Source organism: Macaca fascicularis, chromosome 20, assembly GCF_037993035.2.
Source record: "Macaca fascicularis isolate 582-1 chromosome 20, T2T-MFA8v1.1".
Taxonomy (NCBI): Eukaryota; Metazoa; Chordata; class Mammalia; order Primates; family Cercopithecidae; genus Macaca; species Macaca fascicularis.
In genome coordinates, this window is record NC_088394.1 from 7693609 (window position 1) to 7709595 (window position 15987).

At 39.3% G+C, this 15987-nt stretch overlaps 1 protein-coding gene and 1 non-coding gene across 2 annotated transcripts in view; both read left to right on the forward strand.

Annotated features, from left to right (window-relative positions):
- Positions 1-15987, forward strand: part of RBFOX1 (RNA binding fox-1 homolog 1) — a 2485336-nt gene that overhangs the window by 1641487 nt on the left and 827862 nt on the right.
- LOC123570767 (U6 spliceosomal RNA) lies at positions 6196-6302 on the forward strand. Its single transcript, XR_006695011.1, has one exon. It is a non-coding gene; the product is annotated as a U6 spliceosomal RNA (small nuclear RNA).

Here is a 15987-nt window from a genome sequence, read left to right on the forward strand (position 1 = left end):
AAAAAAAAAAGGATCCAACACATATTTATCAATTAATGTGTCAATTACCCATGGCATCATTGCCTTTATATTTGCTCAGAACAAGTCCTGTTTATCCCTTGATCCTAGTGTAATTATTAACATTCCCCTTTCTGCTGACAGGTGTCCCAGTTTCAACAATGTATTATACAGTCATTCCATAGCAGCCCTCTTAAACAAGAGAGTAATCAAATATAGAAGTCAAGCATCCTGAACAGATAAATTGGCAGTTGAATTCTGATTTCTCTATTTGCTTCTTCTGAGAAGCTAAAGCTACTATATTTCAATTAACTTGTTTGAAAAATAGGTATGATAGTAATGTTTTTCCTATATGGGTGTTGAGAAAATTAATATGTGAAATTTTGATCAAAGTACTGATAAATAGTAAATATTCATTTTACATTAGCAAATAATTCCTATTTTTTTTTCATTAAAGTCTCTCAGTGTTATATGTTACAGCCTCCAGGTCATTTAGTATATAGAAACAGAAGTACTTCCTGGTCAGCAGCAGTGGACACAGGAAGTGGTTTATCATAAGATGGACAGAGAAAGTGACTGGATGGTAAAACAGAGTGGATTCATCTATGATAGATAAGTGTCTATAAAGGGACTATGGATCTAGACACATTTCTGTAAGTTTTCTTGTGGGTTAGTGTTCAAACTGGTAAAGTTGCCAGGGCAAGGTAGGAAAGTCAGATTCAAGCCAGTGCTTCACATTTATTGGTTTATGATTTCTTTTCCCTTTTTTTTTTTTTTTTTTTTGAGACAGAGTCTCACTCTGTCACCCAAACTGGAGTGCAGTAGTACGATCTTGGCTTACTGCAACCTCTGCGTCCCGGGTTCAAGTGATTCTCCTGCCTCAGTCTCCCGAGTAGCTGGGATTACAGGCATATACCACCACGCCTAGCTAATTTTTGTATTTTTCCTAGAGATGGCGTTTCACCACATTGGCCAGGCTAGTTAGAACTCCTGACCTCAGGTGATCCACCTGCCTCAGCCTCTGAAAGTGCTGAGATTATAGGCATGAGCATGCTGCACCCAGCCAATATTTCTTAAAGATGGGTGATAGGATTGCATCTTTTTGCTTCTTGAAAGATGGGCTTGGCCACGTGACTGACTTTGACTAATGAAATATGCAGGGAGGTGATATGACTGTCTTCTGGGTGGATGCTTGACGTGACATTTTGTGATTTACCACATTTTCTAGCCCTTGCCTTAGAGATTTTTGGATACATGAGTTGAAATAAACCGTCTGTCAGCTCATGTCCCTGAGTGACTACAAAAAGCAGAAGTTCCAGCCAACCTATATTAGGCACATGGCACAAATAAGAAATAAACTTTTATTGTTATAAGCCACTAAATTCATGGGCTGTTTATTATAGCAGCATCATGTAGCCCATACTGGCTGATGCATCTTGCCTCCTGCTGGCCTGTCATATCTTCTGCTGCTTTGCACTCTCATCTCTTCCTTCCCCCACTTGCCATTATCACCGACATTTGCTGACCACCTATATAAGCAAAGTGCTTGGTGTCAATATGTTCCTCATAAGAACCTTATCAAGTAAATACTTTTTATATCTTGCCACTGCTAGATGAAGAAATGAGCTCAGAGGGTCACTGTTCACAAATCCCACAGTCGTAGGCAGAGAAAGAGTCAAACGTGGGTCTTTCAAACTCCAGATTCTGTTATTAACTACTATGCTAGCTGTCTTGTATTAGGAAGGAGTTCACTTACTGTCTTTTGAGTTTTTTCTTTAATGTAAATGCCCTGAGTTTTTCAACACATATAAAAGGGTTGTATGAATCCTTTTTGTTTATAAAAGGAGATTAACATTAATTTCTGTGCAGAGTAGGATGAAATAGAGAAAGGGAGAACAGGAAAAATATAATCGGAATCTTACCAACTCTGATGTCTTAGAACTAGGATTTTTATCCTTCTCAAAATAAATTCTAGAACACACATTCATCCCATTTGCAAAGCCATGTGACTCTAGAGAACCGTGTTAACCAATTGGAAATGAGTAGAATTCTAAACAGCATTAGCTTGATGTGGAATTTCCAACTACTTAATTCTGGTTGGTTTTGAAGACACATGAGCTGACTGCTTCACGGGAATCAGGAATGAAGGGGAATCTGTTCAGAACGTATGTCTCCCCACACTAAAAACAATTCAAAGCCATAAATTACTTACATCATCTCAGCACCTGGGGGACTGCTCACTAGTTCTAGGGCCTATAAAATAAGGGATCAAAGGGAACATTTCCTATGTTGATGCTGTGAGATCTATGCATATCTTTCAGTTCTTTCTTTTTGGATGATGGTGATGATGATGATAATGATGATTTTTGCTTAAGAGTCTTGGACCACCTCGTTTTCACAAGGTGCTAAGGAATGGGTTTTAGGGTTTGGCCCGAAAACCTTATTTCACCTAGAATTTTGCAGGCAGAGCAAGGAGTTAGCAGCCTGGGGTGGGGCAGTGAAGGAGAGAGTGTTCCCTTTGGTCACTTGAAAAAATCAGTGCCTTTTTCCTTGTCAGCAGTACTGAAATTTAGCACTGCTAGGAAACAGAAATCTGATATTCCAAGATGCTCCCATTGGATTTTCAGACATCTCCTTTGCATTTTGATTGTTTCAGCAAGTCGTACCTCACTTCTGATACCTATAAATATCTCAGGTTTTAGTTGACGCACGTCTGGCTAGCTTTACAACAAGGATTTAAGAGCTTCGTGATATTATTTGCCATGAATAATTGCTAGTGGAACATATTGGATCACCTTGTATAACTTTTGCAGGTTGGTTTTAATTTCAGGTTTGACTGTTATATTGTAGCTTTGCAAAGCAATGACAAAAATCATAATTTAGATGAGCAGAAACAAAACAAATGATGGGAATATTACCATAACTATAATTTTACAGCACAGTTTAATTATTTGGTTCAGCAATGTTCAATAATTATTTCAACAGCAAAATTCCTCGCCACCCCAGCCCCTCAACAAACTAAACAACTGTTTCACTACTAGCAACTCATTTATAAGGCAATTTCAGATTCTTATGACTTCTTGTCTCTCTGAGATTTACAGTCACTAATAAAAGGCCTTAACTTCGAGAGGCATGAATTAAAATTCATTTATAAAGAGAATAAAAATTCAGAGTTTTTCCAGTTCCATCCAGAAGTGTCCATATTCCTGTGGACTTGGATGTAAGTGGATGAAGCCCAGTATCAGGTGAATAACAGGTGCTCATTAAATATTGGAAAGCAAATGAACTCACAGATGCATATAAAGTAGGCAGAGTCTTAGGAATGGACCAGTTGACTTACCTTTCTTCTTACGTTCTTTAGGATGGAATTTGATGAAGGTATTTTTCTTTTCTTTTCTTTAAATAAAACAACTGAAGTTTAATTCCATGTGTCTGAAAATCCCTCCCCCCTTTTATTTATTTTTTTTGAGATGGAGTCTTGCTGTGTCCCCCAGGCTGGAGGCTGGAGTGCATTGGCATGATCTTGGCTTACTGTAACCTCCCGCTCGTGGGTTCAACTGATTCTCCTGCATCAAATTCCTGAATAGCTGGGATTACAGGCACGTGCCATCACGCCTGGCTAATTTTTGTATTTTTTAGTGGACATGGGGTTTCACTATGTTGGCCAGGCTGGTCTCAAACTCCTGAGGTCAAATGATCTGCTCACCTTGGCCTCCCAAAGTGCTGGGATTATAGGCGTGAGCCACCACGCCCAGCCTGAAAAATCACTCTTGACTCTTTCCTCACCCTTATCCCTCATGCCCAAAGATCAAGTCCAGTGAATTGTCCCCTCGTCATTATTGACTGAAACTTATTGCTTCTCTCCATTCTCCCTCTATTCTTCTGGCCAAAGCCGCTCTTCCCTCTTGCCTGGAGTGCTGTCAACACTTCTAAACTGGCCTTTCTTCCTTCACTCTTGTCTCCATTAATCCATTCTCCATATACCAGTAAGAGTGATTTTCTGTTACATAATCACCATCATTCTTGCTGAAATTTCTACCATACCTCCCACTGATTTTAGGATCAAGTCTGGAAATTCTGTCAGTGGCCATCAACGTGCAGTTGCTGCTTAGCCTGTCGTGTCCTAAATCCACATTTGATGGCACTTTTTCACTATCTGTGGTCTTTCAGAGACGAAGAGAGAGAGAGACAGTGAGAGAAAGAGAGAGAGAGAGTATGTGTGTGTGTGTGTGTGTGTGTGTGTGTGTGTGTGTGTGTCCCTGGGTGTAGAGCATGGGGATGTCTGAAACACTTTGTATAATCAATCCCATTGTTCATTATGATTGTGTGTAGGCATCATTTCTGGAAAGCCTCTCAGTTATATAACCCTTAATTGTCTTTTCATAGCATCGTTGTAATGGTACCTGTTATGTGTTAATATGATACCCTCACTCTTTCACCAAATGGAAAACTGTGAGAGCGGTACTATGTATATCTTAGTCATCAACTTATGCTCAGCACCTGGCATGGAGACCAGCACATAGTAGAGAGTTAATAACTGCCGTATAAATGAATACAACACATCTATCCAGTTGGACAACTTGGGGTAGTTGTGCTTCTCTGCAGTCTATCTCCCTCTCTTCCTTTCTCCCTCCTCTCTGTTTCTCTCTTTCTCTCTTTCTCATAGTAATAATAGCTTTACTATGACCATAGCTCTTTTTTTTTTTTTTTTAACCTATCACCTTTTAAGACTTTATGAACTGTTTCTAAAAACTCAACTTAGGAAACAGCTGAATTAGCCCTTTTCTTTAGGTTTCAGGCTTCCCTGAATTCCCTCGAATTCTCTTATTTGAAAGTCTGGTTCCTGTTTATATTGGAAACATTCTTTAAAAAGAGAAAAAACACCTGGAAGGGGCAACAAAACACCCAGTTAATGTGCCACTGCTTTGAATATTCCTGCAATGGCAACAGTTAAAGTAGAATCATTGCACACTGTGCTAGCAAAATTTATAATCCAGGGTGAGCTACATTTACGGTTGTGTCTCAAAATCTGCCTTTTTTGTCCTTTAGGAGTTAAAAGTGCAAATAATAATAATACTGAGAATAGAGTTGAATTGATTGCTTCAAACAAAATGGTTAAATTCTGTTTGGGTCTTTAAAAGAGTTAACAGAATATGACAATTCAAACACTCTATGTTCCATAAAAATAGTGCTATTAGGAAGAAAGCCATACTTCTCAGTAACCTCCCTGACACTTGCTCTGTTTGAGTTCCCCGGCCGCAGCTGGTCTTGAGTATAATGCTATTGATTTTGAGAGATTTTATAAAGATAATTAGATATACTGGAGCGTATTCTATATTCTCAGCATTTCTGAGGCTATGCAAAGCCACCCAAAGTTTTGAAATCTGTACCTGGTATTTCTTACTTGAGAAACTTTTAGTTTCTATGCATTGGAAAAAAAAAATAATCTATAGCAAACCTTCCTCCTGAAGTGTGAAGAAGGAATAAACTAGGAGTAGAGATTTTGGCCTCCTTTTTCATTTATGTAAATAAACGTATGAAATGGATGTTTAATTTATGCATTAGTTATCTTGGTCCCAAAGCATAACTCTTTTAACACCTTGAGCTTCCTTATGTTGGAGGGAGAAAAAGAGTGTAAAATCATTAGAGACATGATTATGCTTTAATTTAGGTCTTTTAGTTATGTAAGCAGAATGCAATTAAACAAGAAGTGCTCACTATGACTACATATTTCAAATAGGCTTTCAATTTTTCAGTTTTATGTGTGTCTTCTGCAATTGCATGAAGCTTCCTCAAGGCTATGACAGTGAATTATAGCTGTGTTCTTGTAATTATTTTCAGCTTAAAAAAAAAGAAAAACTTTCCTGCATAAACTATTGAGTTAAACACATTACACATCTAGTTTTTATTGGGATTCTGTGAGATTTTACACGAGCCGTGAGATTCTCTCCATTCATAGGTTTAGGAGGAAAATGTGAGAATTTATGGTGTAATCATTGTCACTGTCACTATCACGCTCTCATTGTCGTCATCACCATGAAAATCAGATGCACGAGTGTTTTCTTGCTTAATTATTGGAGCAACTCTGTGAGCTTTGTTGTTGCCATCTTCCAGATGAGGAAACCGAGGCTTTGAAACATTAAGGAACTTGCATAAAGTCAGACAGCTAGGAAGCATAGTATCTGAAATAGGAAACCATTGCTCACTTCAACGGCACATCCACTAAAGTTGGAATGATACAGAGAAGATTAGCACGACCCCTGTGCAACAATGACATGGGAACTTGTGAAGCATTTCGTATTTTTACTAAAAGTAGAAATACTAGTCGATCCAGTATCTACCAAGAGGAAAAGAAGTCATTATATGAAAAAGACACTTGCACACGAGTGTTTATAGCAGCACAATTCACAATTTCAAAAATATGGAACCAGCCCAAATGCCCATCAATGAACAAGTGGATAAAGGAAATATAGTGTGTGTATATACACACACACCCTACTCAGCCATAAAAAGGAATTAAATAGGTCAGGCACAGTGGCTCACACCTGTAATCCCAGCACTTTGGGAGGCTGAGGTGGGTGAATCGCCTGAGGTCAGGAGTTTTGAGACCAGCCTGGCCAACATGATGAAAGTGCATCTCCACTAAAAATACAAAATTAGCCAGGCATGGTGGCAGGTGCCTGTAGTCCAGCTACTCAGGAGGCCGAGGCAGGAGAATTGCTTGAACCTAGGAGGTGGAGGTTGCAGTGAGCCATGATCAGACCACTGCACTCCAGCCTGGGCGACAGAGCAAGACTCCATCAAGAATGGCATTTGCAACAACCTGGATGAAGTGGAAGGCCGTTATTCTAAGTGAAGTAACTCAGGAATGGAAAACCAAGCATCTCATAGCTTAGCTGGTTTTCCATTCCTGAGTTACTTGACATTGTATTAATATACTAACATATCCTCACTTATAAGTGGGAGCTAAGCTATGAGGACACAAAGGCATGAGAATGACATAATGGACTCTGGGGATTTGAGGGGAACGGTGGGAGGTGGGGGATAAAAGACTACATACTGTTTGAGTGATGGGGGCACGGAAATCTCAGAAATCACACCCTAATGAACTTAGCCATGTAAAGAACACTACCTGTTTCCCCCAAAGTATTGAAATAATAATAAAAGAAAAACATTGTTTTGAAATAAAATAAGAAACCAAGAAGCCTGGCTTCATAGCCCATGCCACTCATCTTAAAAATGATTCCAAGTTGGGCAGAAAACAGGGAAGAAGCTGTGAGTGGGAACAAGTGTGGTCAAGGAAAGGGGGAAAAATGTAAAGACTCAAAATGTAGGTTGTAATCTTATCTGTTGACTGTGTTACCCTAAGTTGCTTATACCATTTAATCATATAACACCTACAATGCTTATGCACATAATCATCTTTGTAGTTATTACAGTGCTACTGTTGATGATGATGATATTATTACTACTGTAATTCAGGAAATTTCAATATCTCTGAACAGTTTTAGGTTGTCTAAACAATGCAACTCATTATGGTGGGGGTGAGTTCTTTAGAGAAATATTTGTGTTTTATTCTGTCCTTGATACACAGCTTTGACCTCTCCTGTCTGACGTGACCCACGTCTTTCCAGTTGGTGGTGGTTTTTGAGGGTTCAGTTATAATGTGAGGCTTCTTTCCGTGACTCACACAAAATTGGCTGTGAGTCTTTGAATTTTTTGACTCACCATCAACTGCAGTATACATCAATTCAGTGCTCCGGCAAAGACTACAAATTATGTTTATGTCTGAAGCAAGGCCGTGGTTAAGGAAAATAGTAGACGTGTTAAGGCCTTGTTTATTTCAGCAGAGAAGTTTAGAGTTGAACCACATCTGGATAAAAATAATTTTAACATAGGAGAAGTTATATTTTCCTGATACTGTAAGCTCCTTTTCTCTGGTAGCCTAAATGAGGCAACACTACAGCTGGGCATGGTGGCCCATGCTTGTAACAGCAGCACTTAGGGAAGCCATGGCAGCAGGATCATTTGAGGCCAGGAGTTCAAGACCAGCCTGGGGAACATGGTGAAACCCCATCTCTAGAAAAAAATACAAAAAATTAGCCGGTCATGGTAGTGCATGGCTGGAGTCCAGGCTACTTAAAGGGCTGAGGTGGGAGGATCACTTGAGTCCAGGAGGTGGAAGTTGCAGTGAGCTGTGATCATGTCACTACACTTCAGCCTGGGCAACAGAGTGAGCCCTGCCCTCCAAAATAATAATTAAACAACCACAACAAAAAAGCAGGCATAGTAACACACATCTATAGTCCTAGCATCTCAGGGAGCTGAGGCAGGAGGATCACTTGATCCAGAAGAAAGCCTGGAGATTGAGGCTGCAGTGAGCCATGATTGCGCCATTGCACTCCAGCCTGGGCAACAGAGGGAGAAAGACCCTCTATCAAAAACAACAACAACAACAACAACAACAACAACAACAAACAAAAAACCAAGCAAAACAAAAAGAATCAGCAACAAAATCCATCTTGGATTCCTTACATCCAGTCTTTCTATTCTTGGGAATTGTCCTAGAATCATCCAACTGCTTCCTGGTCACCATATTCAGTGGATAATGAATGACTTGTGGACTATTCCACCATCAAAGAAAAATAATATTGATACCATCCAACCCCTGAAATGAGCCTGTATTCTGTGCAAAGTTAATTAGCTGAAACAAAGTCCCTCTTCAAAAATGAAGTGATATCAAAAATCACCACCTTGGTTTTTGTCACTATTTTATCTTCATCACATACCACAGTACCTAGCACATAGTAGGCACTTAATAAATACTTGTTTGCAAAAAATTAAGTCGCTTCTATAAAAATTAATAGACTGAGAAGCCTTGGACTTTATGATGCACCATACTAGAAGGCTTGCATTTATTTATTTATTTATTTTCGGAGTACATTTCACAGCTAGGGTTCTATTTCTTAATCTTGACTGGAACCAAGGAAGTTGTTATCTGCCATCTGATCAAGAAAGAACCCATAGTCCCTGCATGGTAATTGGTGCGCTTTTTCTTATTTATATTTGCATTACAAGAAAACATGAAATAACTGTATCTCCTAAAACTGACCGAAAGATGGATTTCAGATGTGAGGTATGGCATTGGGATTGGCATTCATTATAGTGTAGATGCAAAAGTGCTTTTAGCCCACCAAGTACTGGGTACACTATTCTAACCTTTTTTCAAGTTTCTGAAATATTTATGGAAGAATAATTTGTAGAATAATGAATATAGTTTTCCAGTGGAGCAACAAATGCACACTATATTTCTGCTATTGTTTCTTATTAAATATTCATATGTATATTTTGTGTTTGCTTCATAACTGGCCATTTACTGGTGCTTAACAAACATAGACAGTCCTGCTGAAGAAAAATAACACCAAACAACAGTCAACAAAAAAAGCAGATGAATGAAAAAAAAGATATCTTATTTCTGCAGTGGTTACATTTAAAAAGTGCATTTAACATTTTTAATACAGTCCATATTTCAAAAATCGCACATGTTGACATGTCCTAGAGAAAGATGGATGGGTTGACTTGGAGGTATGCCTCTATCTAGTTTTATGTGTGCATCTGGCAGAGCTAATCTTTACTTCCCTTTAGCAGAACACAAAAATGTAATTCTCTAATAACTGACATAACTATATCAGCTTCCAATATGGACTGCATTATTAAATCACAAAGACAGACAAAACCAGAGTAGTGGGGAAGCTTGACTTCTACTTGATATCAGACCATAAAATGCGTACTTACTGCGACCACACAGAAAAAGAGCATTGACTCTCAGGGCTTGGAATTTGGAACAACTTCTGAATTCATAGTCACAGAGTCTTGTGTGTGTGCAACAATATCCGTGTCTTTGCAGTTTTGCATACTGTTTTAGAGTTCACAACACATTTTTATGGACAAGCCCACACTGATATAGTCAGAACAAGCAGTGAAACAGTAGAGGCCCAGAGAAGTTTCCAATATGGTAAGAATTATTTCTATAGGACTTTTAAATTGTATAAATTGCTTTAACACACAGAGTTACATTTTCCTTGTGTAACTAGGAGAATAATTCATCTAATGGTCTTCTTCCTATACCCAAAATACCCATTCAAAGTGAATAGGGAAGGGATTGCCTCCAGACAAAGAACTTAGGTTTTTGCAAATGGTAGTTACAAAATGTACACAGAGTCTTGGATTGGCAAAAAGTAGGGGATAAGTGCTTCAGAGAGCCGAGTCATGCCGCTTAAGCATATAGGAGGAATTTGAGGACGTTGTGGCTTCTAAGACGGATGGAGCTGTGAAAGACACATGAGGGTAGGAAAGAGAGAAGAGAGACTGGGTGAGATATATGGTGGCCTGTATGCAAGGACTTCTAAGAGAAGTGATAGCTAATACTTATGTTGCTACAATGTAAATCTTTCAACTTCCCCAAGCAATATATTGTATGGTCACCATGCAGGCTCATCAACAAGGATTCTGTCTCTTTCCTGCTGGGCACTGCTTGAACTTCTTGTGATCTGAGTGGGGCCATGAGACTAGTTCCGGCCAATGAACTATAAATGAAAGTGACAGATGCTGGAACGTTTTATTGCTGATGCGAGAGTTTCTAGAAATTTCTTATCCCTCTGACATGGTGGCTAGAAATATTTGAGATGATGGCTTTTCCTTCATCCTAGATTGCTGAGAGTCTTTGAGAAGCAACACCACCCTGCTCATTCCACCAAATTCATGATAGGCAGGTGATATGAGCAAGAAATAAACTGTTGTTATTCCTGAACCTTTTAGGTTTGCAGTCGTTTGTTGCCACAGCGACTGCTGTGACCTGGTGTATCCTGACTGACACATACAATGTCCTCATGTGAACATTTTGTTTGTGTGTTTGTTGTCAAGGAAAGTCACTGTGCTTCGTGTTAGCGTCAGTTTAATTCAAAGGTAACTCAACAGCAAGAAACAGAGAACGTAACAGAAACTCAACAAGGGCAAGAAATGGAAACCTGATATATCCCGTGAGAGTGTAAGGACCCTGACAGTCTGCACAAATTTTATAAAGTGCCTTGGGCTTTTCACAAACTGTAGAAGGGGTTTCTGGAAAAACCTATTTGAAGTTTTAAGAATCAGAGAGAAATTAACAGCTGTCTTTGATAGTTCTCCCAGTACCCTCTTCAAGTTAAAGAGAAGGGTAGAATTTTTTTTTTCCTGTGTTACAGGAGGAAACTAAAACTCAGATAAATAAATATATACAAATGCTAATAAACAAAGCCCAGATTCCTGAACCATTTGATCACAAGTGTAGTAGTGTTTCAGTCCAGTCTTTTAAGACGTTTTCAGAAAGCCAGTGAACTAATAGCTTGAATATATTACAGTTTGACCTTCATTTCAGCAGAACAGACAAATCATTGACAAAATGGCTGCAAGAATACCAGCCCTTTTAATAAGTTTTCCAGCAATATGATATTTTTGTTATTATTCAATAAATTGATTTTTGCCGAATTGGCTTTCAGTGAATTTATTTATCAGTCTGTTTTCTGAAGGGCAGCTCAACACTGGATGCCGTAAATTTTATTTGCTATAATTAACTTCAGACACTCTATCCTGTCTTTCCTAACCTCATCTCTCTTTCTGCCCTGTTTATATTTATTGGATGCTCTGGTATATAATTATTAGAAGTTTCCCTTTACTTTTAAAACTGTTCTTTCATCCTTGTGTATATCATTAACTGATGACCCCATCATGACCTTAATTGCAATTTACATACTTCCTTGCTACAGAGTTACAGAGAGGTTAATTAGATTACTCACTATACAGGTAGATTCACCATAAGTTTCCATTGTCATTTTTAAAGCCAGTATCATCCACTAAACATCAATATGTCAGGAGATGTTTTGGGAGCTTCAAGTAAGGTCCAATTGTGTTGTTCTAGTTAACTATGTTGTACATCTCTGTTTAATCATAATATTTTTTCCTGTGGAAGTAAATTCTACCTCTGAATCCTACTTAACAGTGTTCCTGGCCGTTACTAACCCTTCCTCTGATTTGACTTTGGAATGGAAGCATTTTTACCCTCCCTGTTCTGTTTATGGTGCTAAATTTACAAAGAGGTTTGAGACATTTTGAATCATCTTGTAAATGTGCAATCTTGCCTCACAGTTAAATCTGGTAATTTCTTTTAAAATATTATTTAAATTTTCATTGCATCATTTCTTTTATCTGCTCAGTGACCTTTCTACTTGTTTGTTAATCTTCCAAAATAGTCTTAATCTTTCATACTTGAAGTGCCTCTGTTTCCTCCATCTATGCCACTAAATTTTCCTCCAGATTCAACTCCTTTCTCCTCCAGGATCTTCCTGGTAGTCCCCTGACCTTTCAAGTTATTTCTTGTCAGTGGTTGGTGTTAGATGCACAGCTATCTAATCATGGGATATTTCACCAAAATCTGCGTCCTCTTTTAGGGCCTAAAAGAGAGCAAAATTTCCCACCTGGGGTAGCAATATGACAAGAAGGGTAAGAGCAGAGTTAACGTTGGGAAACAAATGAGACCTAAGGTTGGGTGGGTAGATGAGGCAGGCAGAGAGACAGCCTCTGTTGTTCCTGACCACTGCCTTGGTTTTCAGTAATATCCTTTCCACTCCAATCACTGCAACCCACTGCCCTGCTGCAGGAATGAACATGTGACCCAGGTCCAGCCAATCAGGGTTTGCTCTTCTCCTGTGTTGGTCATTGGTCCAGGGTGGACAAATGATGCAAAAGCTGGGCCAGGCAGAGAGATTTCCGGGAACCTTGCTAGTCAGGTTAGACAGCTTCAGAAATGTGAATTCAGAGGAGGCCTGAAGCTGTTTTTCTTTCTGGACTGTCTGAAATGTGAACTGGAAGAGGCAGGGTGGGGAAGAAATCGACCCAAATAAAATTAGCGGTAAAGAAATCTAAATAAAAGGAGCCCTGAGCTGTATGATGTTCCAGAGTCAGTTTGATTTCTTAGATGATGATTATATTATGATTGTATTTGATTGCATTGTATTGTAATAATTATATTTTTATTATAGTATTTCTTGTATTATTGAATAAATCAATATATAAATGTGTTGGACTTGCTGGACAGCAAACTATATACATTTTATGTGGTTGACAGAAATAAGCTACTTGAAGCTGTTCAACAGAGTGACAAAAAGATGTAAATGCTACATTAGGAGATTCAGTCTAATAACAGTTTTTCAAGATGAATACACCAGTGAGAGCCTAGGCAGGGCTGAAAAATACATGGCCCATACCCTCCACCTTCCCCTCCTGTGCCTATGGCAGACATTGCTAATCAATCATGGCACTGTTACCCACTGAGTGTGAGCTGGCCTTGCCATCCTTCTCAATGCAATGCTCCAGGCAGTGACTATAGATGATCAGAGCTGGCACACAAAATGAAACCCATTTGCTTTCACAAGCTCACAGGCAAGGTTAGCCAGGAGTCTAAGCATTAATTAGATATAAGATTCTCAAGATTGGACCTAGGTACGGAGAGAGCAAAGGAAGGGATAAGACGTAACATTGACAATATTAGTTTGCTTGGACTGCCATAACACAGTGCCACAGGTTGGGTGGCTTAAACCAGAGTTACTCTCACAGTTCTGCAGACTGAATGTCCAGAGTTAGGGTGTTGGCAAGATTAGTTCCTTCTGAGGCCTGTGAGCAAAGGGTCTGCCACAGGCCTATCCCTGGCTTGCAGAGGGCCATCTACATAGAGAGCCTGTGCATCTTTACATCATCTTCCCTCTATGCATGTCTGTGTCCAAACATGCGTACTTCTTTTCTTGTAAACACTCCAATCATACTGGTTTATGGTCCACTCTGAGGACCTCACTTTAACTTGATTCCCTCTCTAAAGATTCCATCTCCAAATAAAGTCACATTGTGAGACACTGAAGGTTAACACTTCAACATAGGAATTTAGGGGGACGATTTAACACATCACACTGGGTGCTTACCATGAGCCAGGCATGAGCTTATATACCATTATTCACTGGAACCTCAACACAACCTACATAGTAGGTACTTTTAGTCTCCCTATTTTACAGAGGAGGAAACTGAGGCTGAAAAATCTTAAGAGCTGTAGTGGAAGTTACACAGCTGGAGTTGCTGTATAACAGGATTCAGATACAGGCTCCTACTGCCTAATTGACATAGTATTAAAAGAAGGGAACTTGGTTATGTATTAGACATAAAGGAGAAATTTTAAAAAAAAAATTAAAATCACCAAAGACTCTGGACTTCGTTTCTGGAAAAATGGTGATGTCAGTCTTCCTGTTTAATATTTCAATGGCCCCTATTCCCTGCAGGTTAAGATGTAAATTATTTAGCAGGAAAATCAAGGCTGCTGATGGTCTTCGATGCCTCATTAATTCTGTCTCTAGTTTCTCTCTTCCTGGCCCGTTTGGTCCGGCAACACTGGGCAATTTATTTGCAGTCTCCACTGTGGGGAGAGGGACAGGGAGAAGGCTTGCAGAGGACAGAGGATGATGAGGAGGAACGACCTGTGCACTGGGTCTCATCCTTGTTGTTTGGACTCCTGGCTACTTTCAGCAGTGAGCAGTATAATTGCAGTTTAGTCACCTGACCTCTCTGATTCTCTCTCTTCCCAGCCTGACAAAATGGTGAAACCCCATCTTTACTAAAAATACAAAATTATCTGGGCATGGTGGCACGTGCTTGTCATCCCAGCTACTCTGGAGGGTGAGGCAGGAGAATCACTTGAACCCAGGAGGCGGGAAGGTTGCCGTGAGCTGAGATCACGCCACTGCACTGCAGCCTTGGTGACAGAGTTAAACTCTGTCTGAAAATTAAAAATAAATAAATAAAAAGATCATGTTTGCAGGGTCCTCAGTACAGTGTCTAGCACTTGGCAGGTGCCCATTGGCTGTACGCATAGCAACCATTCAGTCCGGGATATTTGGAATCTAACATAGCCAACAGCAGCCAAGGAGACAAGTTCCTTACCAAGCTAGAAACGTAAGACCAGGGTGCATGTGGCATTTCTGGGGGTATCAGTTATCTGTTTCTTTGCACCTTTTCAGAGGCTTTATGTTCACCCCTACGAGTGAACAACGATCTTCCTGCCCTGTTCCTATTTTCCATTATACTTATCAGGAGTTATGAATTGAACCAGGATGTCTTAGGCAGCTTCCCCTCCTGTTTCAGCAATCAATAAATTGCCATTTCTAAAGGTGAGACTGTGAATTCTTAAGGCCAATCTGGAGATATTCTAGATGACCCATATGTCTCCTGACATTGCTGTATTCATAGATGGCTTCTCAAAGAAACCATTATTAATGATGTAATTAGTATGAATGGCTACAGTATATATCAAACACATCATTAAGGCAAAGGTGGGGATGTAGCCATTTATATTAAAGATACATTTTATGTTCTGAACCTAAGCAATAGAAAGAAAGTACTTAGCTTAGAAATCTCGCTTTGCTACACGGTGGCTTTTATTTTTTAAGTTGTCCTAGACCTTCTTTTTGCTTCCTTAATGCTGCTGTCTGTGGGAGTCCCTGGGAATTTGAATGAGTTCATAAGGCAGATTTGTTTGTAAAAGTGTATAATCAAGTAAATCACAGCCTTTAAAAATCACAAAATCAAAATCCAATCAATTTAATTAATGTGTTGGTTCATAGACGTTGTAAAGGGTTTTATTTGATTTCACTAGACGCTTTCTCTTAGACACCCATCTGCAAGCATATTTACTTATAACTTGTTGTGTAAAGGGATCTTCCTATACGGCAGACTGCCATATGTAACTGCTCAGCTTACCTTTAAGAGAAAATATTGAAGTAACACCCTCAAGCTGTTCTAGTCTGAGTTCAGAACTTTTCAAAGCTAGATTTCTATCTTTGTAGTGAGTATTGAAACCTTGCCTCCCACATCCAGGCTGTTCCAATATGAGATAAAATAGTTTCTAAGAATGATAGA